General features: G+C 46.6%; 1 long non-coding RNA gene across 1 annotated transcript; it reads right to left on the bottom strand.

Moving 5' to 3' along the window:
- Positions 1-16,235: 16,235 nt before the first annotated feature.
- On the bottom strand, positions 16,236-23,187 carry LOC137778091 (uncharacterized). Its single transcript, XR_011076735.1, has 3 exons — positions 23,029-23,187; positions 22,210-22,387; positions 16,236-16,527 (listed from the first exon to the last, which is right to left on the bottom strand). It is a non-coding gene; the product is annotated as an uncharacterized lncRNA (long non-coding RNA).
- Between the last annotated feature and the right edge of the window lie 1,991 nt (positions 23,188-25,178).

Below are 25,178 nucleotides of genomic sequence, written 5' to 3'. Positions count from 1 at the left end.
CTCATACTGGTGACCTGACTTACTAACGTAGTTATTGCTCAGCGTGGTTGAGACAGCACTCATTTTGCAGTTGTTTTTGTGGGGCCTGCTGTGTGTCAGGCATTGAGCTAAATTCTGTAGAAATAAGAAACCTTGTTAACCTCAAAGCTCTTACATTCCTTTTGCGGAGACTGAAAGTTAGGCCGGGACTGAGAATACCTGTGGGTGATGCCATGAAAATGATTCACACTGTTTATCGTAATGGCATGATAGAGGAGGTCTATTTATAGATTTTTCCTAATTTATTTATTTTCATAAGTACACAGTGTGCTTCTCATCCTACATAATAAGTAATTACAAAGATTTAATTTCAAAAGTTGTTTCGAGTTATTGAATATGACTCAATCCAATGTTCTTGAATGTTCCATTAGTCTTAACCTCTGTGTGTTTTCTTATACAGAAATTGTGGGAAAACACACAACTATCTTTAGAATGATGTATAAAACAGCATCATTATGACAGTGGCCTGTTCTACTGAAATCTCCTAAGAAGATTCCACACAAGATAAAACAATATTAAAGAATACACAGTGTATAAATAAAATACGGTTGGGTTTAAAACTGTCTTATATAACCCATATCAGATGATCATTTTTCTCAAATTTACTATGAGAAAGTCGTTGCCGTGAGGGAAGGCTGGGAGAAAATTCCTTATCTCCAGACCGAGGCCTTTACCCGGTGACCATGTGCTTAGTGGTCACACCCTTTGCTCACGTAAGTGGGTGGCTGGGTGTCGGGTGTCTTGCTGTATCACAGGAAACCAGGCTGACCCAGGCGTAACCACTGTGTTTTACTGAGGTCCCATCTCTTTAGTGAGGTCCAGAGTGTCCTGACAGTTCAGATCAAGTGGACATAATTTTCAGTTGGTGATATTTTAAGTCATTTCATGGAAAGCGTGGCATTTTGAACTGAAAATAAATCGAGAGATTTAGAGGTGAAAAGGTAGTGAGATTAGAATTCTAGGTTAACATTATTTTGTGTGGGTCTTGGCCTGTCTCTAACCCGTGCTGCGGCTGGACCAGCCCTTGTGGCTCTCATTATGGTCGTACGATGCCTTCAGCAGTAGCCATGAGGGGACTGAAAAAATAAAAGTTAGTTGCTGACAGGACCTGGAAATCACACAGCACCCCTGGGTCACACAGCGAGATGCAGGCTGCCAGCAGAGCCCGCGAGGCCCGGGGTCCTGCTTTCACTGGGGTGGAGGCCGGGGCCTAGGGTTTCCCGGGATCGCCCTTTATTGGGGAATGTAAACATAAAGGTGGGAATTTACAGCACAGGAAGAGAAAAAACAAGGGGCCAAATGGTCAGTTACTGAAATCAACCAAGGTCTCTGAAGCGCGGGGGCCTCGTTGCGGCGCGGGGGCCGGGGCCCTGGCTCTGTCTGCTGTGTGGCCGGCAGACTCGTCGAGGGGAGCAGAGCTGAAGTCGGGCACTTGTGTTACAAAGGAGAAAAAACAGCTGTCAGGGTTTACACTGCAAACATGAGTAGAATAATTATGATAAGGGTATAAATTGATCTTGGTAATAGTCTATGCATTATGACATTGGATTTGTATAAAAACTCTATGAGTAGAAGTTTTTGAAAATATTTAATAAAAGAAGTTGGCTTGGAAAGCTGAGACTTTCCCAGAGTCAGCAGTTATAAACCTAGATCTCTGCCCCTAAAGGCAAGAGTCTTCTGTACAGGACAGTCTCCTTTGGAACAAAGGATGAAAACAGCATTTGTCAGAAGAGAAGCACAGTATTTCTGAGAAACTAATGAGAGGCACACGAGCAGAAAAGAGGTGGGCAGAGGGAGAGGCTGAAAGTCCTGAGGAGAAAATCTGACCGTTGTGCTTTAGCTGCCAGGCAAGGGCACGTGAGTCACGCGGCCACGGAGGGTCCCCAAGGGCAAGTAAGGGTGCCGGGCAGTGACGCCCCGAGGATCACCAGTTTGGGCTCCTCATCTCACACCCAGAACCCAAGGTGGCAAGTTGAATAATTCAATGAAGCTGTAAATTAATCTACTTGACGTGTTAATAATGGCAAATTATTAGTGTCACAGACACAGGGCGTTGGCATTTCAGTAATACACTTGTACTGCCATTGTGTCTCATCACAGTTACCAAAATACATTGAAAAACCTATTAAATGTACTCAGATGAGAGGGAAAGAAGAGAGGGAGGAGGGGTAAGGTGGGGGAGGGTGAGAAGGGGGGAGGGAAGAGAGATTTGAGCTCAGTAATGCCGGGCAGCTCTGTCTTCCATTCCAATCAGTCAACTTGTTTCCTGCAGTGAGTGTACGATGGGGGAAAACAGCTGTAGCACACATAAAAGAAGAGGCACGACTAAGAGACTACGGCGTATGAGGCAAGTTCTAGAGAATTACGAAACACGCTCTATTAAGTAAGAACCGGCCCAAGGTGGTTCGGGCCGTGTTTGGTAAGAATTTTGTAGGCTGTCAGATTTCTTTCACATTTTGTTTTTGTTTGGTTGTTAGTTTATTCGGTTAGTAATTGGCCCCAGAGGTTTACAAGAGCCACCATCCCTAACTCATGAACTCTTTACTTGCTTGTTTTAAATTACTTTTTAAAAATTGAAGTATAGTTGATTTACAATGTTGTGTTAGTTTCAGGTGTACAGCAAAGTGATTCAGTTATACATAAATGTATATCTTTTTTCAGACTCTTTTCCCTTATAGGTTATTATAAAATATTGAGTATATATAGTTCTCTGTGCTATACAGTAGGTCCTTGCTGTTTATCTATTTACATATAGTAGTGTGTATATATTAATCCCAAACTCCTAATTTACTTGCTTTACAAGGCAGCAAAGAAGACACCACCAGCCAAAGCTGTGTCCACAAGGCTCCAATGAGGTGACAGTACTCAGTCATAGACCTTGAACCCAGAGCTCTTGGGAGCTGCTGGGTCCTGGCAGGTTCCTGAGGCTGCAGTTATGGGGCAGACGAGCAAGGCTGTGTCTTTCTCCTGCTGTTGACTAAAGAAGACCAGACAGGTCACGGGCCCAGCCTGTGGGTGGCCGTACGCTTATAATCTGGCAAGGATGCCCTCATCCTTGTGTTTGGCAGGAAGCAGCTTTCCCTTTTCTGCGGGAGGACCACGACCAGCAGAGCCCAGGGCTGGGAATCTCACACACCCATGCCCCCGGCACCACAAGGAGCCCCTCAAACGCAGGCTGAGCGCCTTCAAAGCTGCCCCAGAAACCACAACATCGTGTGTATCCCGACCCGTCCGTGGGTGCTGAGGAGGGCGTGCGCAGTCAGACAGTATTTACTGAAAACCCCAGGCACGGTGATCTGCCATTGACTTAAACGTGTAATGCAGAGAAGTTGTCTGAACTCTCCCCAAAGTGCAGATGGTTTTGAAAGAATCAAGTATGATTCCGATGGCTTCGGTTCTTGTCAGAATTGGCATTTAACCCGGGTGCTCTGGATGATCTGTGCGTCAGCGTCTGGGCTCACGGAGGGGCGTTTTGGCTGAGTTTCCACAGGAGCCGCCGGATCCCTGCGTCTGCTGCCCCGCCCTCCTGCGCTGTGTGTCATCATCTCCTCAGCACGATCTACTCCAGAAAGCCTTGTGCAGCTGGAAACGGCATAGTAAGAAGCAGATAAACAGCACAACCGCCGGGAAGGCCTCCTCCTACTGGCCTAACCACCAGAAGACATAATAAAAACAAAAATAAAACAAAGCTTGTTTCTTAGCATATTTTTCCCTTTTCCAAACTGAACATTATCATAGACATCCAAACATCTGGTTCTAACTTTTGTCATTTTTTTCCAGCTCATTATCTGTTGAAAGCATAGTAAACTGAATACTTTGAAAGACGAAAAACTTAAACCTGACCAATGGAAATTATATGAAAACGAATTGGCTATGTAGACTGTTTTAACTACTGACACATTGATTTCCTTATGGTGTTTTGAATACATGTCCAAAGCAAAGGCAGAGAACATTAAATTCCCTGTTTTCGCAAACAAGAACCTGGGTAACCAAGGGTCAGAAGTTTGTGCCTGAGCAGCCAGACTGATTGTCCTCAGAGCCGTGATTCAGGGTAGTGGAGGAACAGAGGTGCCCTCAGGCCTTGAACCGCTTCCCTGGGGGACGGTGCCTCAGTGCTGCGCCAGCACAGTGAATCAGCACACGCTGTGTGCACAGGCACACACCCAGAGACACACACACAAGGTACACACACACAGATAGACACACACGCAATATACATCCAGAGACACACACACAAGGTACATCCACACAGAGACAGACACACACGCAATATACACCCAGAGACACATACACACAAGGTACACACACACAGAGATAGACACACACACAATATACACCCAGAGACACACACCCAGAGATAGGCATACACGCAATATACACCCAGAGATACACACACAGAGATAGGCATACACGCAATATACACACAGAGACACACACACACAGATAGACACACATGCAATATACACCCAGAGACACACACACAAGGTACACACACACAGAGATAAACACACACACAATATACACCCAGAGACACACACACAGAGATAGGCATACACGCAATATACACCCAGAGACACACACACAGAGATAGGCATACACGCAATATACACCCAGAGACACACATAAAAGGTACACACACACAGAGATAGACACACACGCAATATACACCCAGAGACACACACACAAGGTACATCCACACAGAGACAGACACACACGCAATATACACCCAGAGACACATACACACAAGGTACACACACACAGAGATAGACACACACACAATATACACCCAGAGACACACACAGAGATAGGCATACACGCAATACACACCCAGAGACACACACACAGAGATAGACACACACGCAATATACACCCAGAGACACACATAAAAGGTACACACACACAGAGATAGACACACATGCAATATACACCCAGAGACACACACACAAGGTACACACACACAGAGATAGACACACACGCAATATACACCCAGAGACACACACACAGAGATAGGCACACACGCAATATACACCCAGAGACATATACACAGAGATAGATACACAGACAATATACACCCAGAGACACACACAAAAGGTACACACACACAGAGATAGACATACACACAATATATACCCAGAGACACACACACAAAGTACACACACACAGAGATAGACACACATGCAATATACACCCAGAGACACACACACATACAAGGTACACACTCACAGAGATACACACACACGCAATATAAGCCCAGAGACACATACACACACAAGGCACACACACACACAGAGATAGACACACACACAATATACACCCAGAGACACACATAATAACATACACACACAATATACACCCAGAGACACACACACAATGCACACCCAGAAACACACACACAATGTACACACACACAGAGATACACACACAATATATACCCAGAGATACACACAATAACACACACACAATATGCACCCAGAGACACACACAGATACACATACACAGATACACACAGATACACACACATAGAATATGCTCCCCAGCGCCGGGCCCCAGGGGTATGCGGGTAGGCTGAGCCTTGTTCCAGGGCAGACGCAGACCCCTGCCTGCCCGGGGATGTGTCTGTGTCCCAGGGTCTCAAGTGGACACCAGAGGCCACTCCTGGCTGACCTGTCGGCCTCATTCCAAAGCACAGTAACACTACTTGGTAGTCCCTTATGTCAGAAATGGGACTTCAAAAGTGATCAGTTTGTGACTTTCTTAGGGAAACTATAATTTAAAATTATAAAATTAAAATCCCTTACACCGTGAAGAGTTACAGATCTTATTTCCACAGATTATAACTTTGTGAGAGTTTGAGCTTTGCTTTGACCAGCTCCTTACTTCCAGGACCTGGAATTCTGTGAAAAATGACAGGTGCATTCAGTGGGCGTGGGGACCGGGGACAGGGGTCACTGCTCTCGCTGACCAGGGCCTAATAAACGGAGGTGTCTCGGGCTTGGGCAGCAGGAACAGAGATCGTAATGCAGGACTGTCCCTGCCCCTCCGAACTCGGCCCCGGCTCTCAGGAGGCTGGTGCAGCCCGAGGTCACAGGTCTGGTGGGAAAGCTCCCCATCTTCTAGGCAGTGGTTTCGGTCAAGTTCTTTAAACCATCCGTGCCCCCGGGTCTCTGGAGATAGAGAGGAGGTGATCAAATAGCTCTTAGGATGGAGGGGCTGAGGGGCAGGGTCGGGGTCGAGCAAGTCTTCCTGAGGCTTACATGGAAGGATGCAGGGTGGCCAGCACCTAAAATCCCCCAGAATGTCAACTGTTTTGAGTGCATGTCACTGTGTCAGCACCGAGCATTCCGTGCACGGTTATCTCAACAAGGTGACATCACGAGGATGGAGAAGGACACAAGGGACTGATGGAGGCGGTGGGGGAGGCTTCCTAGGAAGAGCAGTGCAGACGACAGGCCCCCAGGCAGAGGCCCCCGGAGGGACGGCACGCGTGGGGGGCGGGGGAGTCGGTTTACAGAAAGCTGGGGACTTGGTCTGGTCCTCAAAACACTAGTCGACTTACACAGACGTAGAAGAGCCAGGTGGGGCAATTCTGTCAGAGGGAACAATGTGGGTGAACATCTTGGGGTAGAAACATGTGGAAGGACAGAAAATTGTCTGACTTTTAATTGTTTTATGCATAATCTTTGCTCCTATGTGATGCCCAAATAACAATAGCGGTACCCTTGAATTCCCCGTATGAGCAGTGTGATTGTCACATTATCTTCTGTAATTCTGATTGACAACTGGATGCAGGAGATACAGATTTTTCATTCTTCAGGTGAGGTAAGTAGGTGCAGAGAAGGTTAACGAGTTCTCTAACCAAGGGCAGCTCATACCTGGCTTTGTGAACCTCCCCAGATCCTATGGGTTTTCCATCTCCCCTCTGCTACGGCCTCTCTCCAGCTCTAGCCAGTGCACCTCCCCTCCTGGGGGCCTCCCATCCACACTTGGTCACAAGTCACAGCGTATCACCTACTTGATGTGTTAATTGTTCATCTCAGATTAAATGCTGACCCTGTGACACTGGCAAGTTACCTAACCTTTAGGAGCCTTAGTCTTCTTGATGATGACATTAATCCTTACCACAGGGCTTTGGTAAGGAGTGTGTGGACACACACAGACATACATGCACACGTGCACGTGCCAGCACACCTACCCACTCACACACACGTGTACCTATCAATAAACATCAGGCCCGTTTCCCGCCTCTTCTCTCGAACACATAATAGGTAAAAGTAACATGATGTTTAGTTAATTAGCAGAAAACGAAGACCCAGAAGCATCCTCTCAGGCTCCTCTCCACACAGCCGTCATCTGAATCTCTGCTGCTGGTCTCTCCCCGGTCAGTGCCGGAGCACCTGGGTCTCTGGAGGAACTTGCTAAGGAAACAGACCCGAGCCTGACACCCTCCCCCATCACAACAGGTGTTCAGACCTTCACCCCATGGACGTGGTGCCGACAGGGCAGCAGCTCACGGAAGTTGTTCCAAATGACAGGCATTTGGGGGGAGGGCCTGGGAATCTCTCCTCCAGGCGGGTGTCAAGAGGGGTGATTCCAGGACACCGGCCCCAGACGCGGCCTTGGGGGCCCCAGGGTCTCCCTGTGGAATTGCTTCTTCCCAGAAGCGGCCGCCCTGGCCCTCCACGCAGGAGGAGCTTTGCCGGACCCTGCCAGCACGTCTAAAGCTGCATCAGCCAGAGAGCCCCGTGCAGTTGGGTCCTGGCAGACCTCACCCTCCTAGGGGAGCCATCCCGGGCCCTCCCTAGAGACACGGGACAATCGGTGCCCAAGTGTTTGACTATTTTTCTATTTTCAAGAAAAAAAAAGCAAAACAGAAGAAAGCCTCTCTAAGGAATGTGCAGCCTTGTAAAAGAAAAAGATGAACAGTTTCCCAGCAAGTTCGTCATTAGAAGCATTTTTGTAACAGCCATGTGCCCAGAGGATGAGGCTGAAACAGGACCAGCCTCGTGGAAACCAAGGCCCAGACATCTAACCCCGCTGCTTGTAATTCACGAATAAACTTGTGGCTTTGAGTTGGACCTTTCCTGCCAAATCTTTGCTTATTTTGTGTCTTCGGCCAAACTACTGACAATTCATTTTTGGAACTGCTTACTTACGAGATACCAACGTAGGTGCAAGGAAAAAATGTGAGATTCTACTGAAAAGCATGATGAATCTCCAAAAAAGGAGGATGAGATACTAATGAAAAGAAATAGTTACTCTATGAAAAGATCACATTTTATAAAGCAGAGTTAGTGATTTCAAAAAGTGACAAAGGGGACTTCCCTGGTGGTCCAGTGGTTAAGAATCCGTCTTGCAATGTAGAGGATGCCAGTTCGATCCCTGGTCGGGGAACTAAGATCCCACATGCCGCGGAGCAACTGAGCCTGCACGCCACGACTAGAGAGAAGGCTGCATGCTCCAGAGCCCGCGCGCCACAAAAGATCCCACATGCTGCAACGAAGACCCGACGCAGCCAATGAAAAAATAAATACAAAAAAAAGTGGCAAAACCCCAATAATACCCATGAAGTAAGTCTCCTTCCATCAAACATTCATTGAAACAGTCCACATCCGGGACCCCAGACAATGTTGGGTGTGTTTGTGGTATCACCTCTTATTAAAACAAGACTCCCCCACCCCACAAAATGGTGTTTGTCTGCATTCTTCTCTCGATTAAAGATAAAAAGTCAACTCGTGGAATTGTCCAGTAGTTGGCAAATACTGAAGTTTCAGCTTCACCTTTAGATACCCTCTCGTTCTGTACATCTCCTCTGTCCCCTATTTGGGTCTAACCCAAGGCTGTCTCTCCTCAAGTCCTGCCCTCACTCCTGCAGCAGTGATTTATCTGGCTTTTCCCCTAATTCATTACCTCAAGAAATATCTGTTAGTAAGTATTCTGTACCAGGCACTGTTCTAAGAACTAGAAATACCCAAGTGAACAAAGAGAACAATCCCTGCCCTCCTTGAACTGGCGAACTGGTGAAGAAGTCAAACCTGTGAATGTTAAATAGTGACAAGTGACGACAATGAATATAAATCAGTAAAGGGAATAGAACACATGGGTGGAGGGCAATTTCAGACAGATTTATTAGGGTGGAAAGACTGTGAGATGAGATAGGGTCAGGAATGTGATTTTAGAAATACTGAGTGAACCATGGCTGTTTGGTACCCAGGGTCGGGATCGCCAGGTGGGACCTGGGCATGTGGGTTCAGTGAGGCGGGATCTGAGGTCCTCAGCAGGTAGTGGTCAAGCCTCGGGGTCAGTGAGTCACTAAGCGAGTGGACGAAGAGACAGTGGTCTGAAGACCAGCCTGGGAAGAGACGGGGTGACCGGATGCATGAGGCTGGGGTGAAGCAGCGGGCTGGGAGGGGCAGGTCTGAGAAGGGGGGCCAGGAGGGCGAGGGACAGAGTCATTTCAAATGGGACAGATTGGTCCACTGGGTCTAACGCTGTCACTATATGCGGTGAAATAAGGACCAAAAAGTACCCATTGAATTTGGTATCTCAAGCTCCTCCGTGGAAGTGGTGAGACAGCTAGGGACCGGAGGCTGAGATGCAGTGAACAGACAAAGGTGCTGTGTCAATCCTTGGGGTTGGGGCCCCATCAGAAGTGCTTCTTCATTTATTTCTTTATTCTCCCATCTTCCAACTTGGAACAGAACAAAGGTCCCTGCGTTTTCTGTCACTTCCTTTGAGATCTGCTTCAGACCACTTCCTCATGATCATGTTTTAAACTTTCAGTTGTATCTGTACTGGAAGTTATAATATTTCATTGTCCAATTTTTTTATGGGTACATTCTCACCGCTTGCTTTTCCTACATGGAAGCTCTCATGTACTGCGTATTTTACCAATTTTAACATTTGCTACATTTCATTTATCTAAAACGTGATCATTGCTCTAGGGTTTCTTGAGGCCCAGGAGTGAAATATCAGCATTTTTAATTCCAATAACCGAGATAAAAACTCTCCTGCTCTGAGAAAGAGGGAGAAGGGGGCGGGAGAGGGGAGGGAGGAGAAGGAGATCAGAAAGGAAGAGGGTAGGAAGGGAGAGAAAGAACCCAGCACGCTGGTCCGTCCAGCTGTCACGTAAACAGCAAAAAGCTGCATTCATCCAGTTAATTGAAAACACAACCGCTGTCAGGGATCAGTTACCATTACATATTACCTTAAGGTATAGTTATTTTTAAAAAGAAACTTCTTGACTCAAGAAACACAAAATTTTACCAACTTAATGTTCCAGAGAAAATCTTCTTACACCAACGCTGGATGATATTCAGGCACAGAAAAGCTAATCTTAAGACAGTCACTGAGAAGGTAGCCCTGCACTGCCCATCAGAACTTCTTTCATTTAAAAAAATAAACCCTGTAAATTAAAGACCTACCACATGCCAAATACTCACCAGGTAAAGGGGCTATGGGCCAGATGCTGGTCCTGCCCTCAAAGAGTACCATACATTCCTAGAGTAAATATTTTGTTAATTTTCAGTTACTGCAAATTTAGTCCAAAGAAAGAATGTGTTTGTCACTCAGGTAAGCAGTGGGATCTTCATTGCAAAATTCCACTGGAAGCTGTAGCCCATTTCTGACCCCAGCTCTTTGTGGACTTTCCCTCTGCCCTTTCTTCTCTCTCTCGATGGGGTACGTCCTTGTCTTGGCTTTCATCTGACCCCTCTGGAGGTTCCTTCTCTAACCCTGTACTGGTTTCTCCTCTTTGGCTACATCATCAATGCCACTCTGCAGAAAGGATCCATTTGTTTTCTCTGTGCTTCATCTCTGTAACTGCCCCTGGCTGACTCACCTTGTGATGAATAACGTTAAATTCCAGCTGAGACCTCTCTCCCCAGACCCGGTCCTGCCCACCAAGCATCGTTACGTAAACTCACGTCATGCTCACCATCACCATCAACATCACGGCAACATTATCACTAACATTTGTAATGTATTTTTAAGTTTTTGAATCATGTTTAGAAACATTACCTCATTTTATCTTCCTAAAACTTCTGTGAGATAGACATTATTTCCATTTGACTCTCTCCCAGTCAGCAAATGTTTACTTTAAATTATCTATGGTACAAATGGGAAACATTAAATGCCACTATCCCTGGGATATGAGGTGATTCAGTCTAGTTGGGAAGATAAACACATAAGCAGATAATTACAATAGAATAAAATAAGTACCAAGAGGTTTATAAGATTGATGGGCATACAGGGAGGCTGGGTCTGGCACAGCTTGGTAGCAGTTTACAAGGTGAGTCCTCTGGAGCTAAGCCCCACATCTGAGTAGGAGGTGCCAGGTGTTCAGGAAACAGAGGAAGGACACAAGGCGTTCTGTGCAGACAGCGCGGCGCGGTCATGGGCACAGGAGCTGGAAACGTCCGGGAGTAAGACGGCCACTTCCGCGGCCTGATGTCCAGGGAACATAAAGTTCAGGGCACGGAGTGGACAGGGCAGCACTTGGGAAAGTCCACGTGGCCGAGCCAAAAGCTGAGGCTGGTTTCAGGTGAGGGGGGCCTGTCAGACAGTTTTCAGCAGTGGTTTGCCGAGGCCTTATTCATGTTCCGAGCAAAGCACCTGGTGGCCGGGTGGAGGGTGTTTCATAGGCACAAACCCCAAAGGGTGGAGCCCAGGCCGGTGCTATTGGAACTGGGAGACGTTCTGAGAGCTGGGCACCCGGCGCTGACATTGACGGGGCGAGGGAGGGCACCACAGGCGCACTTCGGGGGTCAGGGGGAGCCCACGGCTGCAGCGCAGACCTGCTGAGAGGAGACCAGGTCAGGACGAGTCCCGCGTTCCCGTCTGAGCGGAGGGGGAGGGCTGAGGAAAGTGCTGTGTGTCCGCTCAGGTGAGGGCTCGGGAGCCCGAGAGCCCCCTGTGTGGTGATGACCGCTGCGGGGGGCGGTCCTCAGTGCTGCTGGGGAAGCGGCAGCCTCGGGTGAAACCAAGAATCAGGTCAGGAACGAGCTTAATGAGACCACAGAAGTGGAGATGGGCATAACAGTGTCAGAAGAGTCATCTCAGCAAAAGAAACGGTCTGAGCAGAGGTGAAGGGCAAGAAATCCACAGAATATTTGGGGGCTAATAAGAAGGTTTAGTTGGACCGGAATAAAACCTGATTAAAAGGAGTTTTAAGGTAAAACATAAAGAATAAATTAAATGGGACTTGAATAGACTTTACGTTGTAGGAAGAGGAAATCAGTTTTTAGGAAAATGAGTTACGTGTTCAAATTAGCATTTTAGAAAAAATCCACCTTGTACCTATAGAAAATATATTTCAGAAGTGGAAAGAGGAGAGGCCAGAGCTCTATAACAAGGCTAAGAAAGGGTGTGAGAGGTACAGTTACATGGGGTACACAACCGCAAAGTCAAGGAATTAACTCAGACCCCAGGTACCCATCCCTCTCTTCCTGATATGAGGTGAGTAGGTGTGATTAGTTCTCTTATGTCTATATTTGCAGAGCCTTAGCACAATTATAGGCATTCAGCACACGTTCAACCAATATTCATTCACCAAATACGGACTGAATGTCTGCTAAATGTATAACGTTATGCTAGTTCCTTCTGACCAGCTTAGCTACTGTGCCACACAAAGCAAATAAATAATAGCACCAGCTCAGCTACTGTGCCACACAAAGCAAATAAATAATAGCACCAGCTCATGAAGCAACAAGAACCCCAATGTAACCTATTAGAATATTGCTTGCATATCAAAAAGAATCTAGCAAAGTGAGTACAATCCCTAATGACTGTAAGTAAAATAGGAAAGTTTTTTCAGTGCACAAATATTTGAGGTGAATTTTGGAAGGATTTGTGGAGATGGATGGCTGTGATGGGGGCAGATGTACAAGGTGCAGAGAGAGCTTGGGACCAGAATGAAGAAGCAGTCTAAAAACCTGATAACTCACATCCTGCGTGAGAGAGGGAGGCCTAACGGTGAGGTGAAGCACAGCTTGACGTGTGAATGGGACCGATTACCCCACACCTTCCATCCACGCAGGAGGCCGGCACCCACCCTCCCCCTGCTGCTCCCACGCCTCCTGCCTGGACTCCGCCCCCTTGGGCTGCTTTTCTCTCTCCCCACCAGGAACTAAGCCACACAGACACTGATCGCTTCCTTTAACACCTAGAATGACGCTGGACCACCTTAGATACTCGATCAACGTCGGGAGAATAAATGAGGAAAGCACAGGGAGTTCTTAGGGCAGGAGCAAAGCCTGAAACCGCGTGCCCTGCATGGTGGGGCTTGGGGCAGAGGTCACACCTGAGAGATGGCTGCTCGCTTGGCTTGAATCTTGGTCCAGAACCGTGTCCCCCACTTTGGGTCTGTCCTCGGGCCGGCCGAGGGTGCACTTGCAGAACTTGCAGATGTGTTTGTTGAGCCATTATGATGAGCTTGGAACTCCCGTGGATAATGAGAGAACAGAGACCGGCAATATTCTGTTTCTCAATAAAAGGCGGTTTCTGGGTCAAGAATGTGGTTCTAGAAGGATTGCTGACAGGCATTTAGCAGGACGGAGCTTGGACCCACCCGAGTTCACTGGAGCAGTTAGGCCTTGTGGGCTGCAGAGAGCAGAACAGAGGGAGGAGCCTTTCATCTGGGGTCCCCGTCTCTCTCTACATTACCGGCTTTGTACCCCGAGGAAGTCACCTGGTTGACCACTAATGTTAGCATCTGCCTGACAGGATGCTTTTAGACATCAAACGCATTACAAAGGGAAACAAATTTTGTATAAATTTCCACTGTCATTATTGTCATACAGCAAAATCAGAACAAATGTGTCTCCATTTATATTTACATTAATGGGCCTCCTGGTCTCATAGGGCAGGGAGAAGACGCAGATGTGGCATCTGTAGGTAGCGAGATAGATAAAGACAGAGATGTTTCCTCCAGCATCCTATCAGTGTTTCCCTGAGAGAAGTACAGTGTAGCTCTCAAGGGTGGACCCTCGACCAAGCTCTCTGGGCTCAAGCTCGAGCCCACGCTGGTTGGGGCACTCTGCCATGGCGTTGGCCTCCTTGGGCTTCAGTTTCCTCCACTACAAAACAGAGGTGAGAAAGGTACCTACCTCACGGTTTCGTTTGGTTTTAGAATTAAACAAATCAACACCTATGAATGTGCCTAGAACACTCCCTGGAACGTGCTAAGTGCCAGAGGAAGCTAAGGCCTCCCCCAGGTTGTATTGGTTCAAAAGCGCAGGTCACATAACAGTTCAGTGTGGGGATTCAACACACAGACTTCACAAGATGATTCAGAAACTTGTGACCCCACTGGACCCCGAGACTCAGTCTTGTCTTAGACCGTCTGCAGGTGGCTCACATAAAGGGAAAAAGGCAGGTGGGAGGGACTCACTTCTTCTTCGTGACCATTTTGACCAGGAGCTGACAGTCATCACTCAGCTAATTCCATGAGTGAGCCCCAGCCTCACAGCCCCACCTAGATGCAAACAGGGGCTGGGAAGTGTGCTTCGGTGGACAGTCACCCCACAGAAAGGACGGCACCTTTCTGTACGGCCAGCCAGCATCTCTGCCTCAGGACTTACACACATTAGCAATGACTGTTACCTTTACAGCATCTTGAAAAAGATGAGGCGTGTGAGCCATGTTTAGCGCATTAGAGTGACCTCATCACTAACTGAGCTACAGTATTTAAAGAATGTTGCTTTGAATTAATTGGTGAAATTATAGACTAATCGCTCCCTGAAGGACAAAAAGTCAGGTGTAGTTTCATCACACACTTCATGTCTTGCATATGAAAAAGTCTCACAACGTTTTCACTGACTAAATAAGTTTAGAAGATGCCTCCAAAAATGTAACGAACAGTCCTTCATCTGGGGACATCTTCTATTTATTGATGAGTGACCTGAATGAGGAAATGACATGCTAACCAACTTTGACATTTACAGAAATTTAGGCAAAATAAAGAACGGTCTAAGTGAAAGAACTGGGACCCATGGGGTCTCAACCAGCCGAAGTGACATTTAATCGTCCAATAAAAGACCCACCATTTGGTTTCAGAATCTGCAATTGAACAAGTACAGAAGTATTTACAATGAAGATTTAGGAATTGTATTATTTATACTTTTAGCCCGCATCAGTGGAAGCATAGAGCTCAGAGAAAAAAATGTAATGTCTTCAGTACAATTTCTGCTTTCCCAGTGTAGATGTTCTACTCAGAAGGATGTGTACAAAACTGCTGATAGAGCAGCAGGGTGTGAAGCAAGCTGGCCAGGCTGAGCAAGCATCGCCTGACGGGCGGTGGCAGCTCCCACGGGGAGGAGAGGCAGTGGAACTTCCATCGGTTCTCAGAGTTTGAGGGGTGCAATGCAGAACCACGCACAAGACTGACTCTCCATGGACCTGATAAGAAAAATCTGAGGTGCGTGGGTGAAGCTATTAATCACAATAGTGAATTTATCAGCAAATACCGAAGCGAAAGGTCTCAAAGTTAACTGCATTTTTGGAAACTTCCATTTAAACTCAGTCTCTTCTGTGTTTATATAAACACAAACAGTATTTTATTCATGCTGGTTACATCATCAGACTTCTAAGAGGCCCTCATTAGAATTAAAATAATCATGGAGAAAAATAACATATCTAGGCAAGTAACGTGTTAAATTTTCAGTTAGCAGCGTCCCATTTTCTCTGTTATTTATCATTAGTTAATGTCCAAATGTTAGGTTTTGTAGCCACAGGTATGTCAAAGAGTTCTGATCAATTCCTTTTGGGGATACAATTCTCATTATGGGATTACTATTATTGCTATTATTACTGGACCTTTTACACCTAGGCTTTTGTCTATGACATATTCTCAAACTCATGAAAATTTTATTCCTTAAAACTTCCAAAGTATAGAGATTTGTCTCCATCTGTAGTTCCTCATAACACTGGGCTCAAAACCTTATATTTCCTTTATAGAAAATTCATGTTTTAAACACATAACAAGTACTTGAAAGTGGAAATTGCCTGTTGAATTCTACACGCGAATCCACGGGGCGCAGCCGCGCACAGACTACAGCCACAGGGGCAGAACCGGAGCATCAGGCGCGCAGGCCGTTTCCGGCCCCACCGCCCTCTCCCCCCGCCTCTCTCCCAACCACCCACCCCCGCCCCCCCGCCCCCTCCCCCCATTCCCAGCCACATGGCTGCGTCTCGCAGCTGCCTTCATCCTCCAGCTCCACGAGGCTCTGCCGAACTTGGAAACTTCTCTCCTGACCCCCGACGAGGGGCCGCTGCAGACCACTCCTCACTCTGACGCACTAAGCACACGGGGGGGCTGGAGTCTGTGCCTGACTGTTCGGTCCCTTTCCTGAAAAGTCCGTGCCTCTTCAGGATTGCACAAGCGGCCCAACGATTTGTGTGAAAAAAGTCAAGTTATGCCAACTTCCAATCGATATCCTTTCCGTACTGTACACACGAAGAAGGCTTCTGGGTGCTTGGATTCACTTTCAGTCTCTGTGAGACAGACAAGAATTTCCGTCACTGGCAGAGGGCGGGCAGGGGGTCGACCGCCACGCCAGCCCCATTACTCCATTCAGGAAACAACGTTCCCCCTCTCAAAGGTCTTTACAATTATTCCACTACATCTTGAATATATGGGTGGAAGTTATGAAACTGCTTGTCTGGCCTCACAGAACCTTGTAAAAATCAGAATAATGGGCACACACCACATGCTGGTCCTTGAGCTGGGCTCTGGCTCTGCATGTCGACTGCCCCATACACTTGGTTCTGGGGAGGTTCTAATGCAGATTTCCATGAGAACCAAACCTAATAATAATCCCATCATAAATAAGATGGTTCCCACCAATAAGCTACTCTAATACTGACAAAATGTTCATTTCTATCACTTGAAGATCATGGAAATCTTGGGAGTCACATAATTATGCTACATGATCCCCACTTAATTCAGATAGAATGAGTTTCCCGGGGTGAGAGTTGGTGGTACAGTGGCCATAACTGGCCACAACCAGATCATTTCCCATTGTACCATATATAGTTTTCCTCAAGTTTAAATTATGATTGATTTATGACCCAGTGCCGTACTGCATGTATACGTAGGGGAAGATAAATGGGTTATGAAGATGGTCTGAAAATTGGACTTGATCAAATTAGTCCTATATCAAAATTGCCAAATTGACTACCCCTTGCCTCATTTGGAATTAGTGTAAAACAAATAATAAATTTTAGATTTTTAAAGATTTTCTAACAGTGCAGTTAAGTTATGGCACTTTTTCCAGGTTTGTATTGTTTCTTCTTTTGGTACTTTTAACTCTTTCTGTTTTATAATGTTTTTAAGTCAAATGATATATGAAAAATAAACCTGTTCAGTGATATTTATCTATCCAAATCACAGAACCCCAAAATCATAAAATTAGATACACCAGGTGCCTTTGAAATCACAGTGTCAAGTCAGTGAGAGGCAGGGATGACTGAGTCTTCCGGGGGGGAATGTGGACCCCCTCCCTCTGTCCCAACAGGAGCCAGAAAGCCTCCTGTGGAGGTGGATTCGGACCAGCAAGCACCAGTCCTAGCTGAGAACTGAGGCGCACACAGGACGCGAAACATGATGTTAGGCGAAGTGCTGAATTCTGAATGGTTGGGTCATCAGCAGCCTTTCCTAGTCTCTGCTTCCAGGAAGCTGGCAGCTGGTGCGGTAACCACAGGCCCCAACAGCAGAGTAGAGTGTCCAGAGGTCAGAAGCTTGCCCAGAAGATACTGACAGTTAGGGATCACTCCCCAGAATCAAGCGCTCCTACGTGAGCCCCTGAGAGTGTGCCCCCAAGAGCTTAGCCATCCTCCCATGCCTCACTCCTCAGTATAATCACCAGGCACTTGAGAAACATCTCTAAAGTAAACAAAACAAACCAGCAAGAAAAAATAACTTAGTAGAAACAGGAAAAGTAAAAAGAGCAAGGAAAAAACCTTCAAAAAGTAGAAAACTGAAAGCATCCTCATCTATAGAGATAGAAGGAAACACTGCATCTCTGAAGGCTCTCTATTAAGAGAAAGATTGAGAAACGAGAAAAACTATCTTGAAACTAGCGTCTCTGAATACCAGATTCCTAGTTAAACTTGAGTTTCTGATTAACAAGTGCTTTTTTAGTATAACTAGGCCCCATGCAATATTTGGCCATAGTTACAATAATACTAAAGGCTGTTTTTTATCTGAAATTCAAATATAACTGGGCATTGTGTATTTTTATCTGCTAGATCTGATAACCCTACTTAAAACTAAGTATATGGTGGGAGAAATGAAATAAAAATCAGCACAAAAGATGATAAAATAAAGTTGAGGATCTCTTCTGGAAATAGAAAAAATAGGTAAAGAAATGGAAAATGTGAGAGGAAAAAATAGGAACATTAGATACTAGAATAAGAAGTGCAGCATTTGAAAAATAATAGAGTTCCAGAAAGACAGAACAGAGAAAGCATAAGGAGAAAAATATTTTTACAAAATCAAAAGGTTTCCCAGAAGTAAAGGCATAAATTCACAAATGTAGAGGTGCATTCAATATCCTTGGTAATGAATAAGAAAACTCGGACCAAAACAAATAATCATAGAATTTGGGGATGCAAGATGAAAAGGATAGGTTTTCAAAGTTCCAAAGGGAAACAGGGAGACGGTGTGAGTAAAAGCCAGGCAGAAGGACATCGGAGTCCTGGGCAGCAGTGACAGAGCCAAAGGAGACGGAGGAGAACTCGTTTCCGAGGGAAAGTCCCCAAACCAGTGGGGCACCCTGCGCTGCGTCCACACTCAGCAATCTTGCCTCTCAGCCCCGCGTCCACGCCTGAACCCGCCGAGCACGTGGGCACCGCTTCAAGCAGCGGAGACCGGTTCTCAGTGAGGGACACTGGGATGCTGGCGTCCACCGCCCTCTCTCCGATGTAGTCAGTGGCTGTCCCCCTGGAGCAGCGGGTGGTCCCAGTGCCCATCTCCTCCAACACACCCAGCACAGCCCACCTGCTCCGGGAAGAGGAGGGACCAGCAACCCTCCCCAGGGTCTGGGCCACTCTGCAGCATCCTCCCGGACCTCGGGGGCCCTGAGATGCCTCTGTGTCCATTTCCCTGGACTGAGTTCCTTCTGTGGAAACATCGGCTTCTGTTTCTCGGCAGGACCCCGACAGACTCAGCAGCAGAGTGGGGTGACGCTCAAAGGCAGGTTCTGGGGTTGGCCTGGCTAGGTCCTTGCAACTTGTCATGCCTCATGATTCATTAACAGTTAAAATAATGTTTAAAAATTGATGTCTGTGGAGCACAGAGGATTTGGGGCAGTGAAAATACTCTGTGTGATACTATAAAGATGGAGACCCGTCACGCTACATTTGTCTAAACCCACAGAATGAACAACACCAACAGTGAACCCTGAGGTTAACCATGGACTCTGGGTGGTTATGTGTCCATATGGATTCATCAATTGTAACAAACGTACCATCTGGGGATTCGATGATGGGGGTGGGTGCTATGCTCTTGTCGGGGTAGAGAAAATATGGGAAGTCTCTGTATCGTCCTCTTAACTTTGTTGTGAACCGAAAACTGCTATAAAAAATAAAATCTGTAAAGTAAAAGTTAGTAGTTATCTTATCCCCTGAGAGTTTGATTAAAGCATGTCACTAACTGGGACTTTCTTTTTTTTTTTTAGGTAGATCTTTATCATTAACTGATTCCATTTTGTTAGTGGATATAGGATATTCAGTCTTCTATTCCTTCTTGAATCAATTTTGGTAAGATATATTTCTCTAGAAAATTTTCTATTAGGTCTACATTTTCATATTAAATTATTATAAATGTAGTTTACTATTAAAAATTTAATATGAAAATGTAGATCATCTCTGTTTTTCCTTGATTAATGTTGCTAGAGTATTGTGTAAGTCTTACATCTTTTCAAAGAATAAAATGTATAATATGCTGAAAAAACTGGTGGTCTGGTTTCAGAGAGAATGTTCTGTACAGTCTCAGGGTCCACTGGCCGTGAGCACTTTGCCAGCTCGTAGCGTTCACTGTGTCCTTCATTCTTCACAAGATAGTTTTCTTACATTAAGTTTATGGTTTCTTCACAAGATAGTTTTCTTACATTAAGTTTATGGTTAAAAACTAAGAATCAGCAAAAATTACTAAAAATTATTAATCAAGAAAAGACAGAGATACTGTACATTTTTGTATTAAAATTTAACAGTACATTATTTGTGAGCAGTGAGCAGCTCCTTCTCCAATGAGCACACTTGCCATTTATCTGGGAATTGAACTGGCTGAGCTTGTGTATATTGTAGATGAATTTCAGAATTGGCTTTCCAAGTTCCACCAAAAATCCTATTGGAGATTTGATATTTTTAATTGAAGTAATTTAATATTTTAATTGAGTTGATTTAGTAGATTAATTGGGGAGAATTGTCAGCTTTAAATGGTGAATTCTCCGTAAGACTGTCTCTGTTAGTTTAGACATTTGCTTTCTTTATAGGTTTCCACAATTGTAAATCTCCCACAATTCCCGTTAAGCTGATTTCCGGATATTTGAGGGGACGTTACAGAAAAGATTCTTTTTAGCCTTTACAATTTCAAACTGAACATTAATTGCTTGGCTTTCTTTTACTTCACCACCTTGTGTGTCAGCGTGGGGAGAACATGTTGCCTGATCAGGTGGAGACTCAAATATTAATTTCTCTAGTTCTTTTCATTTGGGCAAGTTTTCCCACAGGTAACCATATAAACTTCTGCCTGGAAGCTGAGTTGGAGAGGAGACTGGAGTTCCACTTTTCAGTGTAGGAACTTTCCTTATTCTCCACTTAGGGTCTGGAATGCTCACTTCAGCTGTAGGAGAGTCCCCTGCCTCAGAGGTCTCTGCCGGGGCAGAAGCAGGCAGTGCTTAGACCACACACACACCAATTCGGGGACCCTCCAGGGTGGGGCTCCCACCCCAGCAGTCTGCAGGGCTCCCCAGATTATCCCCGCAGCCAAGTCTGGAAGCACCACTCCGATCCTTGACACTCAGTGTGGTCCTGCCCCCGGGAGCTTATTAAACATGCATCATCCCCAGCCCCAACCCAGACCTATTACATCACCATCTGTTTAAAAGGGATCTGGATGCACATAAAGTGTGAAGAGCACGTCTCTAGAAATTGGACCTCCAGGGTCCTGTGTCTGCAGGCTTCTGCCGGGGTGGGGAGGTGACGACCAGGCTCTCGTGGGCGGGAAGGGGCTCCAGGATGCAAACGTTCTCAAACAGCAGCAGGCCCCCACTCCAGTGAGCACAGGAGCACTTGCAAAGCCCTGGGTTGTATGCACAGGGGCCTCTGATTCGGAGGTTTAGGGGTCAGAGAATTTGCACTTCTAATGGTTTCCAGGCAACGCCCAGGCAGCTATTTGGGGACCACGCTTGGAGATGCACTATTCCACAGGCTGAAACTACTTGTGTTTTCAGCCTTAACTGGACTCTCAGATTCATTGTACCTGTAACCCGCAGTTCCCACATCTTTCTAAAGATTTCTAAATATTTGGGGAGGTGCTTTGATTGCAGGAGCTACAAGGACTCCAGGGGACTCACCTGCCCGGCGGTATTGGAACTCTGAGGGAGCTGGGGCCCTTACCTGTGTGTTGTTCCTCAGTCTTGAGTCCAAGCCCTGCCTTCTTCTCCTGCCTTGCCTGTTTGTTGTGCTGTGTAAGGTGTTTCGGTTGTAAGGGAAGGACCTGGGAGGAATGAGACTCCCCCATCTCAGAGGAAATACAAGTCCTGATGCATCTCTTCTAAGTGTTGGTTTTCTCAAAGGCCCGTTTGTGTTTTCAGTTTCTGGTGGCCACGTGCAGGTGCAGGTTCCAAGCACAAGGGCTCATCTAGCTCAATCATTGTGGAGAATGAACCTGACTTGGCCCCCATTGAGTTGGGCAAGCTTGCAGCCAGACTTTTGTGGACGTATGATCCCCTGGCCTTCCTGGTTAGTGGCTTCATCACTCATTGTCTCCTGTAGCCTCTGGGAAAACTCTGCTGGTGTCCCCCCCAGCTTCAGCACAATTTGGGGAAAGGGCAAGGGCCTGGCTGAGCACCGTGAATGCCCTCCCCAGTGATGCACTGCATCCTTTCCTTCCATCTGTCTGCTCTCAGGCAAGCCCTCCATCAAGGGCTCTTGTCTCTGGGGTGGTCTCACCTGCACTTGGTGCTGAGAATTGGAGTTGCCATGGAACTTTTCTCTCTAAGGATAGGACCCCATCTACTTCCTCAGGTTGGGACACTTCTCAAGTTTTTGGTATGCTGATGGCTCTGTTTCTTGCCTCCCAGCATTTTCCTGGAATTAACTTATTTTGGCGTTGATTGTTTTCTGATATCTGTTTAGGATCAGAGACAAAAGGAAGATGGGTGTGTGTGTTCAGTAGTTGTTTGTTCCATAAATTTTCTTTAAAGTTAGTTATAAATTTACTTGGTAAAAGGGCTTGTAATAATCTGATTCTACCCTTTGAAACATATAGAAAATATTCATTTTTATAAGATAACTGATACGCTAAACAAAAACATGTCTTATTTGTCCATTATTAGGGGCCTTCCAAGAACTTCCCCAAGCTACCAGAACAAAGTGAAGTAAGATTGTCATTCTTAAAACACACACATATCCCCAAACCACTACTGCTGAGTTATCTCAGTAATTGAAATATATTATGCAAAGATATTTATTGTAATTTTATGTATCTTTCCTACCAAGGACATCCTTGGAAGGAAACCATGAGAAGAAAACTTAATCAGTCAAAGTACTCTACTGGGTTTGAGAAAGCAAACTGTGAGGTAGAGAGGTATATTTTTACAATCTGGCCATATGGCCATATGCAAGCGAGCTCAAGCCTTAATTACATGCCTTGTTTTTTAAATTTAGAAAGATATTCATAAAAAATCACTATAAGATTGGGCACATTGATAATGATTTGAGTAAGACAGAAAAAATATATGATGATCATGTCTATTCTGGTCAGTTTACCTCAAACATTCACAGCCAGCCCAGATGCAGTGTGAGCACGAAACACCAGAGCATCAGCCAGGGCTGTGGATGCACCAGCCGGGCAGAGCGCGGGCACCCCCAGGACCATCCGGGCAGAGCGCGGGCACCCCCAGGACCGTCCGGGCAGAGCGCGGGCACCCCCAGGACCGTCCGGGCAGAGCGCGGGCACCCCCAGGACCGTCCGGGCAGAGCGCGGGCACCCCCAGGACCGTCCGGGCAGAGCACGGGCACCCCCAGGACCGTCCGGGCAGAGCGCGGGCACCACGCACTCACTGGGACGAGCTGTAAAGCTGGCCTGGGCTCAGTGTGCAGCAGACTTTGCACGTTCACCCAGCCCTGAGCTCACAGACTTCAGTCAACAACAGGCCTCTCCCAACTGCCTCACAATAGACTTTGGTCGAAAATACTAGGAAAAACTCATAGTCATAGGAAAAATAATACAAAGTCTTATTTATATGAGTTCTGCCTTCAGTACAGAGACCAGCATGTTGAAATCATCCATGTAGAGAGACTCACTTATGTATGAATGGAGCCGAAGAGCTACAATCCCCGGAATTAATGCTACGATTACTAACACAGGGCAAAAGTTATTGTTAGAATGGCCCAGTTACTAAAATAAAAATTTAAACTCCTGATTTTTTTCTTGTAGAAAATAGAAATGTATGAGGGTTCACCACACCAATATGGTTTAAACTTCTATTTTTAAAAACATCTGTCCTCTCCTGAAAACAGCAACTTGTCTCAGCAAGATAGTCACCTCAAAAGAAAATAGTTAGGTACAAAATGAGAACAGCAGCTTAGTGAAAGCCTCAGGATTCCAGCCAACTCACAGCACTACCAAAGGTGCACGTGTACCTGGGCCCCGACCCCGGGATGCACGGGGCAGCCGCGGGGCGCACGCCCTGCCCTTGCGGAAGGAAATCATCGCGGATAAAGCCTGTTCACGCTGAGCTGATGAGAAATAATGCAACACTGCTGTTCCTTCCTTCCTCAGTTTTTATTTGAGGCATCAAGCCCTGCATTAGGTCACTCCCCTCAGAGCCCAAGGCCAGTGTCTGGCTTTCTAACTTCCTGCCCTAATGGGCCTGCTGCACAAATTGGACTTTTCGGGTTTTATTGTCCCCTAAGGGGACTACTGCTGGATTGTGTTCATTTATTCTTTTTCATTCTTTATCTATTATTTACACCAGGAAATATTCCTGCTTCCTTTCTGAAAATCTTCAGTTATTCCTGGCATTAGCGGAGGATTTTTGTCAGTTTTATAAATTACCTATTACTGTAGTTTCCTGGCCGGTTCACAGCACAGTAAGTCAGGACCTAGGACGCGCGGTAACCGAGGCTGAGGTGGGGACTCAGGACCCAGGAGTCGCCCTTTATTTCCCCGATGACGATCCTGGAGCCACCTGGGGCGGAGGTTGCACGCGGGGCCTCCCGGCGGGTCGTGCACCTGCCTCGCAGGGACGTGCGTGCGCACGGCGTCTCCACGCGAGGCCCCCAGGAAAGGGACGGACCCTTCCTCCCCGTGCTGTGCATCGTGACGGCGCGGCGGCGGGCTCAGCCGGGAGGGTCCCTCGTGGTGCCCCTGCGCCCCGCTTCCCGGGCCGGGGGTCTCTGCTGCTCCCCCACCCCGGGCCGCTGCGCTCACACCCACCTCCCTCCGAACCCTGTCGGCCTGTCAGCGTCGAGGTGGCCCCGGAGCTCTGCACCCTCGGTCACACCCGCCCCCCGCGCTGATCACACGGGCTTGGTCGGACGCAGTAGCTGCTCTGACGCGGTTTCCCCCCAGCACTCAGGTAATTAGAAGGCCCCTTACAAGGCCCGGATGAGTGACCTGAAGACACTCGTCCTGTCCCGTCCTCCGCAGGGTCGGGTCCTCTGAGCGGGTCCCGGGCCAGGTTCACATTTACGTTCACTTTCCTGTAAAATGTTTGGTTTGTGAACATATACTTGATCAAGCAAAGACTGTCAGGGGAGTATTTATTCTGGCCATTGCTAAGCTGAAAGAATATGATCCACATTATTTGGAAATCGTGTAGAATAATCCAGTCTCTATACAGGCAGACTTTACAAACCTCTAGACTGGCTTCTTTGTATAAATGATACTTTACTCCCAAACATTTTAAAGCCAA

This window comes from Eschrichtius robustus, chromosome 15 (genome assembly GCF_028021215.1).
Source record: "Eschrichtius robustus isolate mEscRob2 chromosome 15, mEscRob2.pri, whole genome shotgun sequence".
NCBI lineage: Eukaryota > Metazoa > Chordata > Mammalia > Artiodactyla > Eschrichtiidae > Eschrichtius > Eschrichtius robustus.
Note: the sequence above shows the minus strand (reverse complement) of the source record. Positions and strands in the feature narration are given on the sequence as shown.